At 35.9% G+C, this 24,159-nt stretch overlaps 1 protein-coding gene across 4 annotated transcripts in view; it reads left to right on the forward strand.

Annotated features, from left to right (window-relative positions):
- The window catches only part of LOC105223463 (SOX domain-containing protein dichaete), a 137,154-nt gene that overhangs the window by 45,140 nt on the left and 67,855 nt on the right, over positions 1-24,159 (forward strand). The window contains exons 2-3 of one of the 4 annotated variants that reach the window (XM_049457564.1): positions 12,402-12,936; positions 21,463-22,425. The gene's annotated coding sequence lies outside the window, so the exon portion shown is untranslated. The other 3 variants (XM_049457565.1, XM_049457563.1, XM_049457562.1) reach the window with 3 other exon arrangements.

Below are 24,159 nucleotides of genomic sequence, written 5' to 3' on the forward strand. Positions count from 1 at the left end.
AGTCCGTGAATAATCAGTGGTGTTGGCACTTGAACACGTTCCAGCCGTTTAGCAAGTATGGCTTTATCGGGCGCTATCCACTAGATAAATACATCATTCAACAGTATTGGCTTAACTACGGATTCGTAAAGCAAAAGAACAACTTTCAGTGAAAGGCTTTCCAGTAGCTCCTTTAAAGCAATATGGATCAACCAGTACCTTGCAAACACTCTCCTTTACTTTGGGTTTCATTGATAGCTTTCTATCAAGGATGAGCTCCAAGTACTTCACCTTTTCGACAGAAAATCGAGAGCGCCCCAATGAGGAAATGGGAGGCCTCCGGGATTTTATACCTCCTCGTAAATAAAACCAGTTTACTTTTATTAAAACCAGTTTAGTTTTATTTGGATTGACAGCTAAGCCGCCCTGCTAGCTAGCAGTATCTATCGACTTGCCTTTGCTGCAATTGTTCCAATGGCCAACAAATTGGTTTCTCTTTGCCTTTCTGAGTTTTTAGATTCTGCTTATGAGGGGATGCACAGAACCACATTCTCGAAGCCTTAGGTTATGACCGCCTTGGTGTCGCTTAGAGAACTAAGGTATTACTTATTTAGGATACACAGAACCACATTCTGTAGTGTCCGGACCCAACAATCTTAACAGAGGTTCCTTTACTGGTTCTGCCTTTTCCGGAAAACTGTTCAGTTTGCCCATATCGTGACCGTCCAGCCCTTCATCTCTTTTCGAAGATATCGATTTCACACCTACTTTCTCCCACGTCCTTCTTTGTATTGTTATTGGTTTCCATGCTCTAAGGGTCCCCACTCAGATGCGCTTTGGCACTATGCTACAACCATGCGCAAAAACGTCATCCTAAAAATATTCCGTGTCGGTCAGAGTTTCACTAGTCTAAAATTTAAGCAGTTTTAAACAAAATAAATACAATTTTAAGTAAGTGTTTTGCCGTATCGCGGATTAAAAACGAGATATTCATCGTGTTCTCAAAAGTTTCTTAATGAAAATCATTGAGCATCTTTTCTGGTAATAATATGTCACACCGCCAAAAGTGGATAAAATCGGGTCAATGGACGAATAAAACTAAATTAGTTAATAAAATGTCAATAAAATGTCCGGCTAAGCCAGAACTTAACCCAGTTTTTACTTCTTTCGTTGTTACTTTTAATTTCAAAGGAAAAACTTAGGAATATCCGCCCATTAATTTAATGAATTAAAAATTTCAGTGAACCTTCAATGAGATTAAATAGCTTCTGAAGAGTGTGCATTTCTCAAAGAGTTTTATAAATCCTCCAATTCGATACTTACAAAAACATTTAATAGCGACACAAACAATTCTGCTGGTCATTCAGTACCGAAAAAATAGATTCAGGATAATCATTTCAAAACCCGTTGTCTCACACGCTTCGAAGGTGAGACACGTTTTATGCGTCGGTTCTATCGAAATTTTACAAATTTCTCAGAAAACGTATAACAAAGGAACAGCATATCGGCCCAGTAGGAGAACAGCTTCATAAAACATCATAAACTATTAAAAATTCACATACCTACAGATCGTACAATGAAAAGAAAAAGAAGAATAACGAAAGAAAACACAAATAATTGACTTTTGTGTAATTTCATTGAGAAACAAAGTAACCGTCCAACCAAACAAGAAGACAGTCAACGGGTCAACCGACTTTATCGAACAGCAGGATACATGTACGTGTGCAGGACATTCCAGGACACCTGAACAACTACCAAAACACCAACAAAAAATGGATACTAAAGCGAACGAGCCAGACAGTCTGGCGACGATCAATACTGCGAATGGGACGAACGGACATGCATTATTCTCCATACGCTATGTATGTATGTATGTATGTATGTATGGGCTTATGTACATATATTTCTGGATATGTGGCTTAACGAATTTCTCAATGGAACTGGAACACCAACGGTGCACATACTCATAAAGTGTCGGAAAGAAGAAGAGAGCAGTAAAGTGTCAAAATGCCATAATCCGCTTTAAGGTGTTGTAGAACAACGTCTCGAATTGAAACGACGACGGTAACAATGCTGCTTAGCCAAGAGAAGTGAGGGAGGACTAACGACAGTCGTATGTACATACGTTTAGTTTTGAAATTTGTGCGTGTGTGAATAGGTGCAACACCTTGTCTCTTACGTTCACCTCAGCTGCCATATGACAGTTTCGAATGACTTGAATGAATTTTTAATTTAGAGGATTCCCATTGTTCGTTCGAACATATGCTGTTGTTACATATATTCATACATATGTACGAGTATATAGCCGCATTTGTTTCGATTGAACACAAAAGGTGAGCTGAAGAAAAATATTATTAAAAAAAAAACGTTGAATGGGCAATGCATTTGAGAAATAAGAATGAAAAGAATGGCAAAACGTGCAGTAAGACAAAGGCACAGTATGATGGGGATTAAAAGGATACACTTATAGTAATTCATATTAGCATATGAAAGTGCACGCACAAAATACCCTGCAATGAAACATCGAACTAGTCAGCGAAAAATACCAGTTTAGGACTAGAATTTCTCAAATAGAATCGTGCTATTTAGAAACGTGGATCGGCATCCAACCCATTATATACATACATATATATCGAATGACATATTCGACAGTTTTGATAGAAAAAGGAAAATCATTAAGTCACCCGGATGTTATAAGTGGATACCATAGGTCAAGTTTTCGCCCAATTTTATCCACTTTAAGCACAAGATAGACTGTTATCAATAAAACTCGCTCTGTTATTTTTATAGAGATAGCTTGCATATATGCGGTTTCGAGTCCCTTGGAGTTTCGAAAATCGTTGTGTTAGGTACTATATGGAAGCAAAAGGGAATACTGACACGATTCAACCCATTTTTTGCTCACAGACAAACCATTGTCAAGAAATTTTTATCCCTGAATTTCAATTGTATTTGAGATATATACTCGTATTAGCCGATTTTGTGATAAAAAGTCTACTATATATTCTATATAATCTATTCGGGACCTAGGAGGTTGAACAGTTTTGTTGGATTTGAACGATTTTTGGTCTTAAGGTGGAATACTCTAAGTGGGTTATTCTTGCAAAGTTTGGTGAAATAATAAAAAAAATCATTTTACATGGGAAGCAGGCGTGGTTGCAGTCGATTTCGCCCATTCCGCACCGTAAAAGAAGATTGTTGAAACAATGTTACGTATGCGATTTGGAGTCATTGCCTCGCATCTGCGTCCATTCCTGATCTTTAGCATTTATTTATTTTACCGTTTCGAGTGATTGTAAATAAGAGAATATTAAGAACTGTGATCCACTAATAATTTCCCAAAGCACTCAATAATTACTGGCTAAGGATCCCAAAGAACTTAATTAAATTACATTTCCAAAAAAGTTACCCTATTATTTTGACCATAATGTAAAGGGTGATTTTTTAAGAGCTTGATAACTTTTTTTAAAAAAAAAACGCATAAAATTTGCAAAATCTGATCGGTTCTTTATTTGAAACGTTAGATTGGTTCATGACATTTACTTTTTGAAGATAATTTCATTTAAATGTTGACCGCGGCTGCGTCTTAGGTGGTCCATTCGGAAAGTCCAATTTTGGGCAACTTTTTCGAGCATTTCGGCCGGAATAGCCCGAATTTCTTCGGAAATGTTGTCTTCCAAAGCTGGAATAGTTGCTGGCTTATTTCTGTAGACTTTAGACTTGACGTAGCCCCACAAAAAATAGTCTAAAGGCGTTAAATCGCATGATCTTGGTGGCCAACTTACGGGTCCATTTCTTGAGATGAATTGTTGTCCGAAGTTTTCCCTCAAAATGGCCATAGAATCGCGAGCTGTGTGGCATGTAGCGCCATCTTGTTGAAACCACATGTCAACCAAGTTCAGTTCTTCCATTTTTGGCAACAAAAAGTTTGTTAGCATCGAACGATAGCGATCGCCATTCACCGTAACGTTGCGTCCAACAGCATCTTTGAAAAAATACGGTCCAATGATTCCACCAGCGTACAAACCACACCAAACAGTGCATTTTTCGGGATGCATGGGCAGTTCTTGAACGGCTTCTGGTTGCTCTTCACCCCAAATGCGGCAATTTTGCTTATTTACGTAGCCATTCAACCAGAAATGAGTAGACCATAAATCGGACGTAAAGCGCGAAACACATTTCGAACCGAACACTGATTTTGGTAATAAAATTCAATGATTTGCAAGCGTTGCTCGTTAGTAAGTCTATTCATGATGAAATGTCAAAGCATACTGAGCATCTTTCTCTTTGACACCATGTCTGAAATCCCACGTGATCTGTCAAATACTAATGCATGAAAATCCTAACCTCAAAAAAATCACCCGTTATATATACTCTATTTTTTATACACTATACAATATTTGTTTGTATGTCAGCTTTTATGATAAGGTACGTCGACTGTATTTGTCATTCACATCAATATGTTCTCTCAAGTGGTAATTGGTTATCTATGGTTAAGTTCTGTCGCTGAGGTTTTTCAATTGAACAGTTGTCTTGTCAATGGTTTCACGGTAAAGGCCTCATCCTTTCATCACAATGCACACATAAATTTTACCTATACGTTTGCATGTATGTTTGTAGGTGCTCAATCATATTTGCAATCTCTTTCATTTGTTTCTTTTATAGTTTTTTTGCTGATTTTCCTTTAAGGATTAAGCGCTTTCAATTGTCTGTTGACAATCACCCCCAAAGTGTTCGTTTATTTGCTTCTTCTTTTTAGCACACAAACAATCGCCAGTAATCTTGTAATGAGAGTCTGCAAAACACTGAAGTCCATAGTTTGATCAAAATGCCTGAGTACAATCATTACAACTGTAAGTATCTGTTACATATCCATAATATGAACGGGAAATGTACATGTCATATGTGGCCATCGCTATTCTCTCTCCTTAACGCAGATATGTACATATGAGTATGTACGCTGTTGTGGTCGATTGCAATCGCATCGCCCTTTTCGCAACTGTGAAATTGAATGCCCAGAAACTGATGCTAATCTGAATTCGAATAACTAACAGTTTTACAAGAATTCTCTATGAAGAGCCGCACATGTGTGTGTAAATATTTCATGGAATATTACTTCAATATTTAAAATATAAGACGTTGTGCGAAACTTGCAAAAATCTCGTAACTAGATATGTGAAATTTTGAAAATTGAATACAGTTGAACTTCCCCAACTCAAATTAAATCGCCATAATAAGTTAGAGAGACTTCGACTTCGAGTTATAGAGGTTTTCATTAAAATTTTTCAAAAAGCTTTAAATACAGATTTATACACAGTTTTATTTATTTACTTCGCCTAAAGATTATTACTTATAGGTATGTACATATGTACATACAGTTGAAATAATATCCGTATTTAAATAAGAATTCAAACTTTCAATGAAATGCATTATATAATTTTTGGGTAACGGTTGAATAATTTCTTCCTCAGAATCTACAACGTACTCCATGGCGCTAGAAGTGATATTCGTTGGGTCTGAAAAATTCGGTTCTACAATATCATATGTTATAAATCCAGCTGAACAATTCTCATTGTCCACCTCAATATAATATGTAAGTATGTAACATTGCGCGGCGACAGTCCACGAAATCATTATTTTTCAGGTATAGCTTTCAGGATCTTCTTCGATTCAGTTTCTGTCTCCTTAATCATGTGAAAACGTCATCCCCGCATTGCGCTAATGAGTTTGCTGACTAGCCAAAAGTCGTACGGCATCAATCAAGACCTGTCGGTTTTGAGACACAAAACATTCTTCAAAGTGTTTATGTATGTCGAGCCAAAAGATATTCCAACACTGTCAGAGAGATCTCTAATTATCAATCTACGATTTCCAAGCACCATATTATTGACGGAGCCCACGTCGAGCTAAAGGCTGGAACACTGGTCACCAAGTCCATTCGAATAAGTTAGAGTCCGTTCAAAAACAATTTTTACTTTTTGCCTTAAATTATTTGCATTGGGATTCCAGTTAAAATCTTCCCCCATACCGTTTAAAACTTATAAATATCCCGACACTCGCTAGTCGTAGGGAGATGCTTGGTATAATACTTCTTGTAAAACTCATGAATGGGTAAGTCTGCAGCTCATCTATCTCATCTGATATTAATTTTAACGTCCCCGCTCGCTCTACCAGGCAGTTTAGACCCTTACTTTTAAAATTTTCTAGAGCAAATTTTGAGTTAAACGAACCATTCCAGCACATTTGATCTAACAGACTCACTCCTTACCATTAAAAAAATTATTTATCCACTCTTAACAAGTAACATTTAAAAATTATAAACTAAGCCTCGGATGAGAGACCCCCCTTTTGATGACGACCATGGCAAACGAAATAAGGATTACGATTTAAGGGCATGCACCTAGAATATCCAGTCACTTAATTGGGAACGTGTCGCTGCCCAAGTGGTTGATGTCCTTGGGAAAATAAAGGCTGACATCACCGCCGTGCAGGAAATGCGATGGACAGGACAAGGACTGAGACGAGTAGGTTCTTGTGGCTACAGTGGTCATATAAAGGAGTGCAAATTTGGTGTATGATTTGTGGTGTGAGAGAGACTCCGTCGCCGAGTACTATCATTCACTCCGGAGAATGAACGTCTAGCCACAATCCGCATCAAAGCGAGGTTCTTCAACATATCGCTTATTTGCGCCCACGCCCCGACGGAAGAGAAGGACGATGTGACCAAAGATGCTTTTTATGAGTGCTTGGAGCGCACTTATGAGAGATGCCCCGCCACGATGTCAAAATCGTGCTTGGCGACTTCAACGCCAGGGTGGGCAAAGAAGGTATCTTTGGCACTACGGTCGGTAAATTCAGCCTCCACGACGAAACATCCCCAAATGGGTTGAGGCTGATCGACTTCGCCGGGGCCCGAAATATGGTTATCTGTAGTACTAGATTCCAGCATAAGAAGATACATCAAGCTACCTGGCTGTCTCCGGATCGAAAAACCACCAACCAGATCGATCATGTTGTGATAGACGGAAGACACGTCTCCAGTGTTTTAGATGTGCGTGCGCTCCGAGGTCCTAACATCGACTCGGACCACTATCTTGTTGCAGCCAAGATTCGCACCCGCCTCTGTGCAGCAAAAAACGCACGCCAACAAACACAAGGAAGGTTCGACGTCGAGAAGCTGCAATCACAACAGACAGCCGAACGATTTTCTACTCGGCTTGCACTCCTGCTCTCTGAGAGCACTCGTCAACAACTCGGTATAAGGGAACTGTGGGACGGCATTTCAAACTCCTTACGTACAGCTGCAACCGAAACCATTGGTTTTCGTAAAGTGCAAAAGAACAGCTGGTACGACGAGGAGTGCCGTGTCGCAGCGGAGAGAAAACAGGCTGCCTACCTCGCAACGTTACGATCGACCACAACACGTGCGGGATGGGATAGATACCGAGAGTTGAAGAGGGAAGCGAGACGCATTTGCAGACAGAAGAAGAAAGAGGCCGAAATGCGTGAGTACGAACAGCTTGATAAGCTGGCCGACAGGGGTAATGCTCGAAAATTCTACGAAAAAATGCGGCGACTTACAGAAGGTTTCAAGACTGGAGCATACTCCACCCAAAGGTGATCTAGCCACCGATGCCCAGAGCATACTTAGATTATGGAGGGAACACTTCTCCAGCCTGCTGAATGGCAGTGAACACATAGCACCAGGAGAAGGCGAACCCGATTCCCCAATCGATGACGATGGAGCAGACGTTCCATTACCCGGCCATGAAGAAGTTCGAATAGCAATTACCCGCCTGAAGAACAACAAAGCGGCAGGGGCCGACGGATTGCCGGCCGAGCTATTCAAACACGGCGGCGAAGAACTGATAAGGAGCATGCATCAGCTTCTTTGCAAAATATGGTCGGATGAGAGCATGCCCAACGATTGGAATTTAAGTGTGCTATGCCCAATCCATAAAAAAGGAGACCCCACAATCTGCGCAAACTACCGTGGGATTAGCCTCCTCAACATCGCATATAAGGTTCTGTCGAGCGTATTGTGTGAAAGATTAAAGCCCACTGTCAACAAACTGATTGGACCTTATCAGTGTGGCTTCAGACCTGGTAAATCAACAACCGACCAGATATTCACCATGCGCCAAATCTTGGAAAAGACCCGTGAAAGGAGAATCGACACTCACCACCTATTCGTCGATTTCAAAGCTGCTTTCGACAGCACGAAAAGGAGCTGCCTTTATGCCGCGATGTCTGAATTTGGTATCCCCGCAAAACTGATACGGCTGTGTAAACTGACGTTGAGCGGCACCAAAAGCTCCGTCAGGATCGGGAAGAACCTCTCCGAGCTGTTCGATACCAAACGAGGTTTCAGACAAGGCGACTCCCTATCTTGTGACTTTTAAAATCTGCTGCTGGAGAAAATAATTTCATCTGCAGAACTTAATCGAGCAGGTACAATCTTCTATAAGAGTGTACAGCTGCTGGCGTATGCCGATGATATTGATATCATCGGTCTCAACACCCGCGCCGTTAGTTCTGCTTTCTCCAGACTGAACAAGGAAGCAACGCAAATTGGTCTGGCAGTGAGCGAGGGCAAGACGAAATATCTCCTGTCATCAAACAAACAGTCGTTGCACTCGCGACTGGGCACCCACGTCATTGTTGACAGTCATAACTTCAAAGTCGTAGATAATTTCGTATATTTTGGAACCAGCATTAACACCAACAAAAACGTCAGCCGTGAAATCCAACGTAGAATAATTCTTGTCAACAGGTGCTACTTCGGACTGAGTAGGCAATTGAAAAGTAAAGTCCTCTCTCGACGAACAAAAACCAAACTCTATAAGTCGCTCATAATTCCCGTCCTGCTATATGGTGCAGAGGCTTGGACGATGACAACAACTGATGAGTCGACGTTGCGAGTTTTCGAGAGAAAAGTTCTGCGGAAGATTTATGGTCCTTTGCGCGTTGGCCACGGCGAATACCGCATCCGATGGAACGATGAGCTGTACGAGATATACGACGACATTGACATAGTCCAGCGAATTAAAAGACAGCGGCTACGCTGGCTAGGTCATGTTGTCCGGATGGATGAAAAACACTCCAGCTCTGAAAGTATTCGACGCAGTACCCGCCGCGGGAAGCAGAGGAAGAGGAAGACCTCCACTCCGGTGGAAGGACCAAGTGGAGAAGGACCTGGCCTCGCTTGGAATATCCAATTGGCGCCACGTAGCGAAGAGAAGAAACGATTGGCGCGCTGTTGTTGACTCGGCTATAATCGCGTAAGCGGTGTCTACGCCAGTGAAGAAGAAGAAGAATTTAATTCTTAATTTTGGCTGTTGAAATTTTGGTTTCTGTAGCTGAGCAGCTTAAGATCGTAACGCTCAAAACTCTCTTGCCTTTTACGACTCGGCTAATTCCACTCGTTCGCGGATTGCGCCCCTCGTGTCGGTTGGGCGGGAGGAGGGTAATCGTTGGGTATTATTATTATTATTATATGGAAAACTTAAATACGAAATATTTCCTAATAGTGTCGGTCATGGAAATGACAGCTCTTCAAGAGCTTAATTATGATCTACATGCATATTATATACATTTTAGATTATTAGTTCAACTGGCAATTCGCTACTAAGTATTTTTGAGTATTTTACAACCTATTTCTTCTAAGACAGATTATTAAATAATTTAGAGCCACTATTATTTTCAATATTATCTTATAATAACAAGAGCTGCAGCAATTAACTGAAAGGCAAATGTACATAGATTAAATACAGTTTACTTTATATACTAACACATACCCACTCAGGTATGTATTTAAAGTATATTGATGAGCCTATTTCCGGTAAAACAGTCACCGAAGTTAATTTAACTGTTCATTATTACGTCAAGCTCTCCGTGCCATCCTGCATTCCCCATGGCTTTACACCTCAACCCAAACCTCGCATCCTTTTCTTAGCAAATTTTATTTCTCTTCGCTATCAATCAATGGCGTGCTAACCCTTCGCTGGCCGATTCCTTACTTGTTTCATTATTCCGTTCGTTGCTCATTTGCAGGAAAATTGCTATTGTATTCATTAGATTGAATGTGGAATGGTAGCAAATGAGGCGAAACAATATTGAAAAGTCATAAATAATGAATTGAACCAGATCGACCAGCCGACAAAGAAACGAGGCATTTGCAAATAATGAAAATGTACAAAAAGTAAAAAAAGACCTTACCACTGCATAGGAACGCACTGAATCAATCTAAAATAGGTCGGTATACCGGCTGTTTTCACATCACCCCAGAGGGCTTGCAAAAAAACAACACTGTCGTGTGGGACATAATCAGTTCGTTCATGAAGTAAAATGTAAGATTGCTGCGAATTGCGCAGTGATTATTTCGGAAAAATTAAGTCTTTTGTGTGTTTCCCATTATTTTTTGTGCTTGATTTTTTACTTTCTTTGTTCCATTAGAAGGTATGCTCGTATCTGGAGCATAGCAGACAAAGGAGCATGCAAATTTTCTTCCCAACTGTTTTCTTCCTTCATTATTTTCTCCTCATCCAGTCGTAGAGCAACGGTAGATGCAATTTCAGGCACAAACTTTTCTTTCTTGCATAAAAAAGCAATATAACGCTTTCTTACCCCTTTATTGACGTTGCGAAAAAAGAAACAATCCATTTGCGATTGTTTTGTTAGAAAAGTTAGACAATTGATGGGAATATTTCCGCGCCCATTACATGCAGTCGAACTGATGACATATGTGTGACGATCGAAAAAGCTTTGTTGTCATTCCCGCTGAAAATGTAATCGATATTTTATTAGTTAGTTTGTTCACTTGAGTTGAGGTTTTCTGAAGATTATGATTTACATATGAGATTATTCAGACAACGCTATTACATCAGCTAATTCGTTACAAACCCTTAATTGAATATAAAATACTACTGCGATCACATTGAAAGGTGAATTTTGTCCATTTCAGCTACTTCAAAGTAATGTTCTCCCCCTGCAATACACTTATGCCAACGATTTATGCAGCCATCAAAGCACTTGGACAAATCCTCTGAGCCTTCTTCGATTCAGGTTTTATATTCTCAATTGAGTCAAAACGGTGTTCTCGGAGTGATCATGTGAATTTGCTGAATAGCCAGAAGTTACACGGAGGTAAAGACGGCGAAGGCGATATTAGTTGAAAATGTGACGAAGTGATTACGCATAACTAATGCAGTATGAGATGATATATAATGTACGCACTTCTTTGTTCAATAAATTCAGACAAAATAAAAATCGAAGAATTCATTTTTAGAGCCTCACAAAACGACGTGTATCTCAAATACAAGTACTAATGAATATTTTGACGTGAAATTTAGCATAGATGTCACAAACAGTACTACCAACTTACAGAAAAAATATTTACCGATTCGAAAGACACACGTACTATAAATTAAAAATTAACCTTTCAATTTGATCACAGTAGTAATTACACTGGTATTTTAGTGATGCATATATTTACAAAAATATATTTTTGTTTTCAAAAATAAAAATGAATACATTTTTTATTTGGGATTTGAGTTCGAAACTAACAGAAACTACTGTCTTATAAATTCTAAGTTTTCTAATTTTCCACAAATTTCTAAAATCTGTTATATACATATCTTCGGTCAATAAACTATCAGCCTATAACCACAAATACCTTGCATACCTCAGACCAGATTTTATTATGAGTAATACAGTAAATATTAAGTTTTATAGCTACATTTCGTCACCTGAAATGCAAAATAAAGTAACAACATTTTCAGAAATTTACAGTGGCTTGAATTGAACACGAAATAAAATCGAACCTGAGTGAAACAAAATATTAATATTGGTTAAGACTGGTATATACATATGTTCGCAGAACCAGAAAAGGTTGAACATATGTATGTAATATTATGTATATAATTTGAAGTAGTGAAGCGTATCAATAAGACACTCAATTTCGATTTTTTTGTGATACGTTATTTTGCATATCAGGTGACGATATGTATATGTATTTCACAATCTCAAGTATGTATATATTTTCAAACACAATTAATTTCGAACTAATTTTATTCAAATCCATATTAAAATATGAATTACAAAACTTTACCACTTATTAACCAAAACCCGTAGTTTTTCAAAACTTTTGAGAATATTTTCATATAGATATCTACAAACGTTTTATAATACAACAAGAGTTACACCATGTATTTTACTCCCATTTACTTCTATCCACGTGCATATTTAATTATTGAAATACTCTTTCTTTAACGCTTTTAACGCTCAAATATTACAAAAACGCAAACAAGAAAGAAACAAAAACAGGAAAACCAAATATATTTTCGTTATTTCTTATTTCTATGTAGACGTTTCAGTTTTCATTTAATTACGTTATTGTTCGTGCTTTTTCTACTCTTTTCTAGCATTTTATTCGGTGTCTGGTGGCAACGTTCTTTCATTATGCCGTCATGAATAACGGAACGATCATTTGAAAGGAATGAATAGAAAAATGGAGACCAAAGTGGAAGTCCTTTTTCGTTCAACACCTTGCCGCGTTAAATAATGAATGAATTAAAAGCGAGTGTATTCATACATATACATATACATACAAACGCAAACACACCCACGCATATTGAACTTTCCCCAGGAGGCGCCCAAATGAGTTGACTCACAAGGACGTAACTACACACGCCAATCTACACATCTCTGCATAAGTGTACACATGCACATATACATACGTACATTGATATACATATGTATGTATGTATATACGCGTTGAAACCGTATGAGGGCTCAAACAAAGGCGGTCGCTGACACAATGGCGACAAATGGAGTCGCTCTGGGCAACACAGAGAATTACGAAAGTACTGTCGCTGCTCCTTTCTCTCTCACTGTCTCTGCTCCTTCAACATTAGGTAGCACAACTTTAGTACGGGGGAACAGCAGTTGAAGACGCAGGTGAGCGGAAGAGTGGCGCAATGTGCGTTCATGTTTCTATTATTCCAAAGGACTCATAATTAAAACGAGGTGTTTCAAACGGCATGGGTAAGGCCTAGACGTAGACATACATAAATGTGTACTTATGTGCGTGGAGGATTGCCGTTTATAAGTCTATAATAATTAGCTTTTAACTTGACATTTTTGAAGGAATGAGTATAATTAAAATTTTGACTGTCAGAAAATAAATCTATTAGTGTAATTAAAAGTGAATATTGTCTTGAAGGTCTTGGCAATAAAACAGTTTTAAAATATCAATGTAAATATGTATGTACATTACCAGCTTTAATGATTTACTGAATATATGCATTGTATCCATTCTTCTCTGCTCTGCTCATTCTGCTCTATTATCTTTTTTTCTTTTAACTGATTATATTTATGCAAATGTTAGCCAAAACCAAAAACTAAAACAAAATGGAATGCTAATGAATATTCTGATTAAGAAAGATACTAAAGAATTCATACAAAAACATTGTTACATGCAAAGAAAAGCAATGTAATAATGATGAAAGCCATATAAAAAGGAAATACACATTTCTACAGTGGAATGAAAGAAAAGAATAGTTGTGTTGTTGTAAGTATACAACATACAAGTATATACATATTTCGTACGAACATGGATTGGTATGTAATTACTTTTATATGGTAGTAGGTGGAAAAGAGGCGGAAGTGAGATGAGCAACTGAAGACAAGCAACTGCATTGTTGCAAATTTCAATTGTTGTTCCTGAAAAATAAATGCAAATGTTCTATGAAAAGCGTTTCGGTGGCTGCAGTTGGGGGCGAGGCAAACTGCCATTATTTCTAATACTTTTATGAACATTAAAGAGGCTGGTTTGTTCATTAAAATGCCTATACATATGGTACATGTTTATTTTAACATGTAAACTTAAAACGGTAATTAAGGTTACTTAATAAGTAAAAAAGATCTTCATCATGGTTTTGATCGGTCAGTTTGTAAGGCAGTTATATGACAAAGTGGTCCGATATAAACGGTTCCGACGAATGAGTAGCGTCTTGGAAAAAAAGACATACGTCACACTTCAGATCCTGAGAAAACTGAACTCAAAACAAGGGGAGTACGCGTATATACAGAAGAGGGACATTCAAAACATTTTGTTTTACAAAATACGAATTATACCCAGAACAAGTTTGCCGCGAAGTTTGTAACACGCAGATGGAAACGTCGAAGAACCTTTGAATAAGTATATACTATACATATGTATGTATGTGTATAAATGATCAGCGTGACGAGCTGAGTCCGGAGTTGGATTATTGTTAAACCTTTAACTGGAGACATGGTTTTTGTGTAATTTAACTGATGACGAGCGGCCTAAGAGGCCGCTGCTTTACATGGTCTATAGCATCGAAACTATATACGATAGCTTACTGCAGTCTTTCAAACCATTAAATGAATATATAAAATGATAAAATAAAACTACCCAATAGGCTCTAAATGTGAATTTTAATTATTAACTTTCTAATACAATCCACGTAGGAACTAAAATCAGGGGGTGAAATGATGTTTCACTGACTCCGCTCAGCTTGTGAGACCGCTTGTCACCAGTTAAAGGTTAAAGCAACGTCAGAACCCCCGAAGAAATTGTTCAGATCACATCACTACAACATATAGCTGTCATACAAACTGACCTATAAAAATCAAGACACAAATTCTCATAAAAGATCTTTTTTCTTATCAATGACAAATTACATAATTCTATTAAGTTGGTATGTAAAAACCACATACATGCATAGGTATGTACATATATGACATTTGTAATTCATAATCAGTTTTAAAATGATATGCAAAATTTACAAAACCTTTGGAAAGAAACGTTTGCAAATTTTATTGAAAATATATTTTTTTTATTTCAAAATATCGAAAGTGAAACATAATTAAAGTTTTATATGTATTCAAAATTCGTATTGTTTGGCATCAAAGGAACTAAATCAATTGAAAAATTTTTGGTTTGAAACATAAAATCATTCATTTAAATAATGCACCAAACATTTTTTGAATGAAATGCATAATTTGTTTACTATGAAGATGGAAAAAAAACAAATTTTGCATTACTGTGAAAACATAATATTTTTCTTTAGCAATTAAAAGTAAGCTAAAAATAAATTCGCTATAACCATGGAAAAGACGTTAAAATCGACCGTATTATACAAATACTCAATTTTGGAAACGTTTTACAATGAATTTGAAAAGTCCTAAACATGTTTAATGCATAAAATATTAGACTGTTATTCAAGTTAAATGTAAAACTCTGTTATGAAAAACTCGATTTATAGGAATAATTTTCATATGAAATAACATCACAAGCGCGTGCGACGTTTACATTTTATAGTAAACTCAATGCTTGCAGAGTATTCTCAAATGGAAATGGATAAGCAACTATTAAAAATTCAGAACTTTTTTTAATTCAACTAAAGCATTTATAAAAACAACAAAAGTTGCAAGTTTTACGTATATGTTTGTATGTTTACCATGTGTACTAACTACGAAACAAGAATATATCAAACCTCCAATACTCTCCATACTCGTGTAATGAAAGACTGCTTGCCTACTTTACTCCAAAAGGCAACGCCCATTTCGCTGAGAGCGGTGGCGAAGTTGTGGCCTCAGTGTATGAAGGTGTGATGGCAACAAGTGCTTCGCAGAGCGACAAATGCCAGTTGTTTAAATACTTGTGTCATAGAGCTATCTCTTTCTTTTGAGCATAGCCACCTGCTGCGCCACAGTTGGCAGTTGCCATCGCTCGTTTATACACGATGCCCACGCTGCCCCCTGCATATTTCATTTTGCGTTATATACACATTCACGTGTATAAAAGGGGTGTGTATTCTTTGTCGCTGTTCACCATTGGCGTTGTTGCATTGGACAAGTTGTACATTGGTTGCATTCGCTCCCTTCAATAAATGGAGAGTGTGTACTTATGTTGGCGGTTGTGTATTGGTATTGGTGAGCGCCACTTTTGGTGTGTACCGGTATTAGTATTGGTGAGTGCCACTTTTCGTGTATATCGGACCAGATTTATAAAAAAAGTACTTACTAATAGCCACCTAAACGAAATGCGTGCCAATGTGTAGTTTGTGTAACTCCTGACGATTTTCGAAACAAATGAACAGTGTAAGCGAGCTTGGAGCTCTCGAGCTTCGCTCTCTTGGATGCTTGCGTATAAATCTGCTATAATTTTCATTGATCAAATATACATAGTCTAGAAGTGCAATTACTGAGAGTTCATGTTACTCCATTTTCTCAGTATCTTTGAAAGACTTATTTGGATTAAGACTTTGGGTTGGTTTAGATATTTAAAATATGATAATGCACACGTGCTGTTTGCACATTCAACGAAAATATTACGATTTTTCCTTTCCTTTAAATTCATTTATTGAATTTCTCAATTTGATTCGAGTTTTATGTTTTCTCTTTGCCTGTGCCACAAACGTTGATTACACTTTTGGTCTGCGGATTTCTGTGCGAGTTTCACTCCCCGATGATTGTATCCCTCATTGCAGTAGGCCGTTTCATCTAACTTCAACCTTTACTTCTATTCAAGCTCCAACCATGGCTTTTCCATCCTCCTGGGCGAGCTTGCCAACATGTTCACACCTTGACATGGCAGTTTATTTGCTTGTTCACATTCTCAATCGTCTCAAATGCAATGGTATTCAGGTACATAGAGCTGTACATGTGTATGAATTAAATAGCATAGATATTCGTATGAATGGTTGCATATTTTTTCTAATCTCTCCTTCAGTTTGATTTGTTGACGTGCGCGTCTGGACGCGAATTCACTTTTAGTCGTTCGAATTAAGTAAATATTTACTTAAACTCTCGAAAATTTTCCCAATTCAAAACCGAAGTTGATTGATTTGGATTAAATAATTACAAAAGTTTTACAAACGCTTATTTTATAGCAGTATCCACAGTGTTGATTTAGATACAAAATTTAAAAAAATTCAAGTAAAATCTTAAACTTTAATATTCTAAATCATAATATAATTTAACATCGGAATTTTTTATTAGTTAGCGGCTTTATTAAAGCTAAATTTTAAGACTCCCTACTCCAAGTTAAACTTTAAACTTGTTTTTAATGTTCAGTTGTATTGAAATACATCTATTTAAAAACTAAAACAAAAATGAAATATTCGCAACAAAAGAAAAGTTACACACATAATTATATAATTGCCTAAGTATACATAATCTAATATTTTCTTATAATATCTGTATGTTATATGAGTGTATAAGGAAGTTTCCGTGTTTCCAAGTGAATAAAAATAAAAATAATATCTTTACTAAAAATAATTATTTCTTATTTAAGAAAACTTGATTTCAATGTGTAAATGTGAACAAAGAACATTAAATACTGAAAGTCGAGATATCCTAGATAAGACTGATTCAAAAAACTAGCCGAAAAACCCTTCTTGTGTACTTAGAATCTACCGCAAGCTTGTAATGCTATTTAAATTGCATGCCAAAATAAAAATTGCTAAGAAGACAGAATTTATGAAACACAAAATAAATAGCAATCAATCCACAGCAATTTCGAATAAACTGTTTTTCATTTGGATACCTTTTCAATGTCCAACAAACTCATGTAACTCATTTCGGCGGTCAAAAGCCTAATTTTATTCCTCATTCTCCTGAACTGTGGTTGGCTATATGCTCCATAAAAAGTCAATTTACAAATTGAAACTAAAAAAGAAGTAAAAGTAAACCAAATATTTAGATATATGTACATACATATGTATGTGCCCATAGTAATGTTGACGATAAAAAAAAAAACTCAATACATAATAGGTTCAGTAATTGATTTAATATTTCAAAAATATTCAAATAATATGACAGGTTTGGAATCTTATGTTAAATACCATGTTTCCACAGCGCGTGGACTATAATTGTACCTAAATTAATTTCGCATGTTTTTCATTTACGTATAAAGAAATATATACAATTGATTAATTCCCTATTGATTAAGAAAAGTTGAAAATTAAAGCTAGGAAATACTTAGGATATTAAAATTCCGAAAGTTTATATATTAATTCAACAAATTTTACTACATTCCTATGTTTAAATTTGAACTCTCAAATTTATCTAAGATACAAAACAAAGATATGTTTTCGAAATTAAATACCTACAAGTATCCTGCGATAATTCCTTTATTTTTTCCAAGACTTAACAAACCGTAAATAAAGTAACTAGTAAATTAATTTTAATTAAACAATTTCCATATTACTAAAAGTATTCCCTCAGTCGCTATAGTTTTGAGTTTGGTTTAACTATATAACTAAATGTAAAAATTAGAATTTCCTTTAAAGCTATATTAAATGGCCAAAAAATTAATTCTGCAATACCAGTTTCGGTGACAATTTATTATTTTCTTGGGAAAATCGATAATAAATGTGGTAAAACCAAAATCGGACTATTTTCAAACTCCTCGCATGTGGCTATGTATGTACATATGCACCATGTGTCTGTGCATATGAATATTCTGTATGTATGGAAATTTTACAGAAAACTTTATCTTAAACTTCTTACTTCACTTTTGATATCAGCAAATATTTCTATAACATGAAAGAAAAGAGCAAAATTTTCAACAGTTGTAGCGGTTGTATCTGCATATTATAAGTATATGTTTGTGTGATCGTTGTGTATTTTACTGCATATTTGGGGCGGCATTTCGATGCCCCAAGGTCTTGTGGCAACACCGTAACCAACAATATGGCTAACAACGTCCAGTGTACATACCTTTGCAACAATAACAAAACACCACCAATGTCAGTAGGGGAGAAACTCTTGCCACCTCTTTCTGTGAACAGTTCTGTATTTACACACAGCTAGTGTTCTATGTTATTGTTGTTGTCTGAACTTAGCTCTCCACTTTAATACTTATACGTATGGAATTCTGTAGACAGTTTCACAACAGTAAATGGACATTGACTATGAATGAGAGCCAGTGCTTGTTATTTGAGCCATGGTGAGTAGCAAAGTGGTCATTATTATATGAATGAGGTGAGGTTTGCTGTATATGAATATAAATATAATTAATTATTACATTTTATCACTGTCGAAAAATGTTAAATTAAACACATATTTCCTTAGTAGGTCGGGTATACATATGTATAATACATGGGCATATATATCTAGGTAAATAAGTGGGAAGTTAATATACAAATTAAAACGATTTAACCATTTTATGCCGAATTCCACACGTATGTATGAACAAACATGCATATGTATATACTTGCACTGCATATGAATATACAAATATACATATATATATATGAAGATGTGTAGATAGATATATATAAAGTATTTACTTACTGTGGGGATGAGGTTTACATTCGCATTTGCTATTCGCAAATCCAACTTCGCCTCTTCGTATTCACATATTCGTCATCGACGTTGCCAGCGATGTAGTCGTCGTGGTCGTCGTTGCTTGCTCAATACCATCCCCACTGCCGTCAGACGCCAACAAACAGCTCATAACTCCAGCGCCATTTACATATCCCCAAACATTGCCGTATTCGTTGTGCCTGTGTGCTTTTGCTTCTACTGTGTATTATTGTTGGCGTTGTGGCATTCTACTAACTCGCACTCGTATTGGAGTGTTGAACTGGATTGGATTGGATTCGGATTTTTTTTGCGTATCTGTGAAATTGTTTTGGCCCGTGTCGTTGGTCGTTTGTCGTTTGTTCTCTTTCGATTTTTTCTTCGATTTTATTCAGAGTGTTTATTGTTGCAATTGTTGCTGCTGGTTTTGTATGTCTCATTTGGTTCTTTGGCGCTCTTCTCGCTTTAGCCAAATTTCCACAAAAGTTCAACTCAGTTGTGTGACTTTTTCAATTGGCTCCAGTTTCACGCGGCGGTTTTCAAAACGTGGCCGACGCGAATTTCAAATGTTGGCGCGTTCCGTTGTGCGTTTCTAGTGTGCTAAATAACTTTGTTTGTAAGTTTAATAAATCGAATGGAACGATGTACGATATACATACATATAAACTGCATTACGGCGGATAAAATAAGATATTAATTTCAAAAAACTATTTGAAGTGATTTTTTGTGTTTAAGCACTAATATATATGTACATACATATGAATGTGTCCGCATGTATACGTGAGCTTTTATAATTCATAAATATTCTTGAGCGGAAACGCTTTAAGAATGTTTTTAAAATAAAGCGATGAGAAAAAAATCAAAAGCTATCCACAAATAACCTAATAATGATATCCCATTGAAGTAGATTGAACATCAAAGTTCTTTACACTTATTAGATAGACAGATAAATGAGGTTTGCACCGCGACCTAAGGTCTATGGTGCCCACCCCTAAATCACAACGAAGAGGCTATCTGATACTCAGTACATTGGTGAATTCAAATGCGGATGTGATCCCCATTAAGGATCATTTATTCAAGGGCTTTTAGAATTTACTTATTAGAAAACGCATTAATTGTCTAATAAGAAATTAGATTTTTTCAAATATCCGCGCTGTACAATATTGCAAATATCTTATCAGTTATACATATAACAGCGATGCTGTAACAATTTCAATCGAAATCAGTTTGCCGTCGGTGTCTTCTGATTCCATTTTAAGAGTGCATTTAGTGAAAAGGCTAGAAAAATATGAAGTATTGTTATAAAATACCACAATGGAAATTTCGATAAATATTTTAACCTTAACCCAATATAATAATAGTGGATATTACTTAGTTAAATAAATGTTGCTATATATTTATATATTTGGCACTTCAAAAGATAATGGTGCGGATTACTTTTAAAATAACATTCTTGAATACGTAGCGTACCTGTTGTACTCGATTTGAATATGTAATAAACTGTTTGCAATTATCAGAGAGCACTGGAAAATAAACATGGTAAAGCATTTGATTTTACTTCAAGATAACATATCTTAATACGCAGAAATATTAAGTTTTACAGTTATTTCCTTTCAATACGTTTATACATATATTCGTGAAGACTTTATTTCATAATTTCTTGTTGTTTATTAGCAACTTTCGTCTACCAGAGGTTTTCAGTGTTTCTTGAGGTTATTCAAGTACTGTCAGTTACCCGTTGGAAACTGACTTTTTGGATAGAAAATACCTAATTAACGCTCATTCGGGTTATTGAAAATAACTTAGAATTGCTTTTATGTCAAAATTACAAAATTTAATGCTTTTCCTGTTTTATTTGAATAGTGGTGGACCAAAAACTCATTTGAATTGGATCTCTTATTAAACTTATTTTAAGTGTTTTACATTTCTCAATATGAAAAAACTATTTAAAGCTCACGAGACGGCAGAGGCTTGATCAGCAGAGTGCATATGTATATATGTACATTATGTATATTTTTTTATTATAACCCCGATGCTTAATAAAATCGTTGAAACCGAGTATGTGGATAAAAGGAATCTGACGTAGCGTTATTCAAATGCAGAATTAGTATAATCAATTAAATAAAAATATGAATAAATTATTTTCAGAAACAATGCATGCTATTAGAGGAACACACAAGAACAGTAAAACATACAATTAAAGTGATAAAATAAAACAATGGAGCGAGTTAACCGAAATGTCAGTGAAGCGAGCCAAAGTCAATAAAATGTACATACATTTATATCTATGCACCTATGTATATGAATAGTTGGACTTGTGTCGAAGAAACATTATAAGCAGTAATAAAAAAATTAATCATAAAAAGTTATTCCGTAAAAAGGCTAAAGCCAACCGCAATAATAAATCGTGAACGCGCGGTCACAACCATAAAAGGCCATATACAACAGCCAAAATTAAATATTAAATACAACAACAACACCGGTCAAAACCGTTTATTGATTGTAAAAGTTTTTAATTTGTTACTTGTATCGTCTTTGTGCTTATGTATGTGATGCTAGTGAAAGAATATCCGTTCAAATACAAAGCCCAATATCTAATCAAAGTAACCGCATCTTAGTTATATATGCGCATGTGTGTGTGACCTTCGTTTGGACTAGGATGAGTGTTTCAAATTGGGCCATCAAGTGCAACAACAACAATGACGAGAAAAACACTGATTTTGTAGCTTGAAAGCTGCTGTAGAAATGACAAAACCTCCGATACACAATTTACGTCGAAGCCGATACGAAATCACATAAAAATTCTCAACAAGTTTATTACTTTTAAATCGTGTAGTGGTCCAACCCACAGCTTACAAATTCATATTCATAACATACAGATGTATGTAAAAAAAAAAACAATTTCGAATAACTCGCTAAAGTGACACGCATCGCGCTTGTAAAACACTCTGTGCCTGAACTAAGTATCTATAAATATTAATAGACACCAGAGTCACAACAAAAGGCGTTCTCTATAAACATACGGAAACAGCATTTAGCTGCAACATAAACTGATTTGAGTTTCACTACGGAGATATCAAAAGATTAACTGGAAATGACTAAAATATTAAGGTGAGTACTTATTTGAAATTTTCGAACAATTGTAGTATTATATTATATAAACTAATTTTTTTTTAATATTTTTTTCATTATACTGTTCGAAAGTGTTTGGCAATTGAACCTAAAAATGCGACTGCAATTCCTCTTTTACAATATTCTGATGTTTTAAAAAATGATCTTTCTTTTTTCTGTAAGAAGTGAAAGACTTTTGAAACAATCTCGAATCGATTTATTGAACCGTCTAGCATGATCTCCCCTTAACCCCTTACAAATGCATTAAGCATCTAATATAGATATGCATAAAACTAATATGAGATTTAGCAAGCAGACCGGCAGCAGAGTGATATTTTGTAAGGAGTAAGTTTTCATACTTTTGCAATTTGCAAGCCGAGGTAATACCTTCAGGTACACAAGGTTTGCTAGTCTAAGGTCTAGAAAAAGTTTTCTAAATTTCTATTTCATTTTAAAAACAAAGATGCATCGTTATTGGAAAAATATGCTCTCTAACTTTTATTAATACGTGAGTTACATTGGTCGATACATGTGGTATAAAGTCACCTGGAAATTCGAAAATCTTTATATTTGGTACTATATATGGGGTCTAAGGGAAGTATTGACTCAATTGAACCAATTTTTATCAGGAAATTATATTCTCCTAAACCCACACATTCCCCGAATTTTTTCCGTAAAAAGTAAACTATGCATAGGTACTTGGGTCCGCATAATTGGTATCTAGGGGCTTGAAGAGTTTTGGCGCAATTTGTCCAATTTTTGGCCTAAAACTATGATACTTCAAAGGCACAATTTGTGCAAATCTCGTTTAATTGCTTCTTGTTTTGTGTACTGAAAAGTGAAAGAATCAAATGTAAACTGTTTTAAATGGGAAATAGGCGTGGTTCATCCATTTTCGTACTATGATAGGTGAATTTGAAAAGATTGTTATATACTTAGCTTGGTTGACATCGGTTGATCGCGTAACGAGATATATGATATTACATAAAAGTGAGCGATGCCACACCCTTTGTCCAACATTGACCCCGACTCCTATAAAAGTGCTTCAAAGCTCTCGAGCCTAAAAGTTAATGTGTCTAGTGTATTTAGTTATTGATTAATTGGTCCTTTAGTAGTTAGTTATATTGAACAAATTTGCTGATTTTAACATGAATGGTTTGGAAGATATGAACTTATTACAAACAAATTTGAAATTAATTTAAAAAATCGATTCAGTATTGCCCATTTTATGCTAGTATACAATGTAAAGAAATACATATTCATTCACAAGCCCACTCGTTAGACGCGTCTAATGCCGACAGCGTGTGGTCTATACATATTTAAATGTTGTCAAATAGGCTGTGGATCACATATTCCTAAAGTACATTGTATACCAAACGCTTTTCTCACTTTACTATATGTGCAACGAATATGCTGAAGAGGTACATAAAAGTTCGAAAAACTATGAAAATATTTTGGAAGAGATTCGGTTTCTGAACAAATGTTATATAAAACATTCGTACTTACATTTATCACTATTGTTAAGTCGGAACAAGCGTCTGAAGGCCTTTTTAACAATGTGTGGCAAATCCGAATTTTTGATTACCACTCATTTATATTACCATTATTAGACATTTTTTCAAATAATTTCCAATTTTATTACAAAAAAAGAGGTTTCCATATTGTATTTCTAACAATGATACCTCACCGCTACTCAATCAGTTAAGTTTAAATACGGTAGAATACATAATAATA

Source organism: Bactrocera dorsalis, chromosome 5 (genome assembly GCF_023373825.1).
Source record: "Bactrocera dorsalis isolate Fly_Bdor chromosome 5, ASM2337382v1, whole genome shotgun sequence".
Classification (NCBI taxonomy): domain Eukaryota; kingdom Metazoa; phylum Arthropoda; class Insecta; order Diptera; family Tephritidae; genus Bactrocera; species Bactrocera dorsalis.